Here is a 2,392-nt window from a genome sequence, read left to right on the forward strand (position 1 = left end):
GTCATTATTTTTGTTACTTTTCTAACCTATTTACTGATGCCTAAAATTTAATTTTTTTATTCAGCAAATACATAGTTTTTTCTATGTCGCTCTCTCAATCTCTCACTATATTAAAATTACGAAAGTAAGAATGTCTTTCTCTAGTAGAGGAAATAAACACATACTTACATGATGTTCTTTAACAAAAAGTAACAGAAGCAATCAAGAAAAGTGTGAAAATTCTAGCCTGAGAAAGTTGGAAAGCCATATTTGAGTTGGATCCTTTAAGACCATGAAGCAGTATTTGAGTTTCAAAGAAAAAGATGAGAAATTTTGTGAGTCTCACTCTACTCTTGGATCTTCCTTTTTTCATGGGACTTTACCATCACTTGTTTCAAGAAGCCAAGGCCTTTATGGTGTGGCCAACCCTGGAGCATCTTCTCGCCACTGCTTCCTGGTGCCTGCTAAAGGCTGTCGCCCAGCCGAGGTGCACTCACATGCTTGCTGGTGACAAAACCATTGCCTGTCAGGTCAAAAGCTACAGTTGCAGGATGGTCCAGACCACAATCCCGAGCAGAGGACTAGACCACTGAACCAATGTCTGGAGACCGTGCTGCCCCACCACCTGGAGATCCCAAGAGCACTAATATCATGGGTACTTTGACCTTAAACACAGCTGTCTATCTAGTGATATCACATGGGATTTATTAGTCTCAAGAGGAGGAGGTCAAGTCAAGCTGTGGTTTCTAGAGGGCAATAGTCATCCTGCTCTGGGTTAAATGTTGCCAACATATAGGTCCTTAACAAAATATTGCCATATCCTGTATCATGATATAGTTACAGCAACCAAACACATACTAAGAAAAGCAAACAAACAAAAAACACCCTCCCATAAGTCAAGAAAGCAGCAGTCTGCCTCATTCATCATAAAAAAATAAACAGAAAACCAAACAAAAACCCAAAACCAAACAACAACAACCCTTCTCCTAAAAAAGTGGGTCCAATAAATAGAACTAGAAGAGATATAATTATGGTGGAGTTATTTGAACAATTGCAGAATAAGTTACAAATGAAGGAAAAACAATGGAAATCGTTATGAGAGCAAATATTCCAAAGACAACAATCCATAAAAAAAATATGGTGATGTGTACCACCTTGAACAGCTACAGAAGAAAATGTAAGAAAGAATTGAAAGTATACATTAAGAGGTATAAGAACTTACAAAAAAATCATCATCACAGGACAGAGAGGTTACAGCCAACACAGACCTGGATTGCATAAAAATGTAATCCAGAATTAAAGGCTGGAAAAAATGTACCAAACAAATGGTAACCACAAAAAAAAAGCACAAATGGTAATACTAGTCTCTGATAAAATAAACTTCAGTATAAAAACCACCATAGAAAATTAGGTAGGGCATTACATATTGGTTAAAATCACAATAGATGTCTCTTCCCCATTAAGATTTACAGTCTCAGGAATCTGATGAAAGGCCATGGGGAGAAAGTGACTGAACAGGAGTGAATTTGTAATTTGAGTTAAATACAAAATAAATCTTCATAAAAAGCAAAAAAAAATAAAAATCACAATAGAACAAGAAAATATATCCTTGGTCAACATTTAAGCACTAAATAATATATATCTGCGAAATATATATAAAACAACTAACATAATTGAAGAAAGAAATAGCAACACAATAGTGATAAGAGACTTCAACACACCACTGACACCAAACAGGATGGTCAACTCAGAAGAAACTTAACAAAGACTCAGAAGCTCTAAAGTATACTATTAGCTAACTTGACCTTATGGATTTGTTCAGGACGTAGTACCCAACTAAAACTCAATCACTTTCTTCTGTACCTGGCACATTCCCCAGAACTGACCATATATTAGGGCACAATGCAAGCCTCAAAAAACTTTCAAAGAATCTAACATTGAAATAATACAAATGATCTTCTCAGATCACAAGACCATAAAACTAGAAATTAACCACAGGAGGGTAAAGTTTATGAAATCATCAATGTGGAAACTAAATAATTCTCTGCTAGAAAACAATTGTTATAAAAGAAATAAAGAATGAACTAAAAATGTTCCTTAAAACAAATGAAAATGAAAATACAATATACTAACATTTCTAAGATGACGTTAAGGCATTCCTCAGGGGGTACTTTATAGCAACAGTCAAACACATAAAAAAGAAAGAAAGAATAAAAATAAACCAATGATGTAACTCAACATATTAAACAGATATTAAATGAAAAAAAAAATCTAATCCTACAGCCTCTAGAAGAAAGGAAATTGTAAAGACAAAAACTGAAATCAGTGAGATAGAAAACAGGAAAATAACTGAAATCATCCATAAGACCAGGAACTGGTTTTTTGAAAATGTCAATGAAATTGATAAACCACT

Source organism: Elephantulus edwardii, unplaced genomic scaffold, assembly GCF_000299155.1.
Source record: "Elephantulus edwardii isolate Elephantulus edwardi_28Jun2011 unplaced genomic scaffold, EleEdw1.0 scaffold00589, whole genome shotgun sequence".
Taxonomy (NCBI): Eukaryota; Metazoa; Chordata; class Mammalia; order Macroscelidea; family Macroscelididae; genus Elephantulus; species Elephantulus edwardii.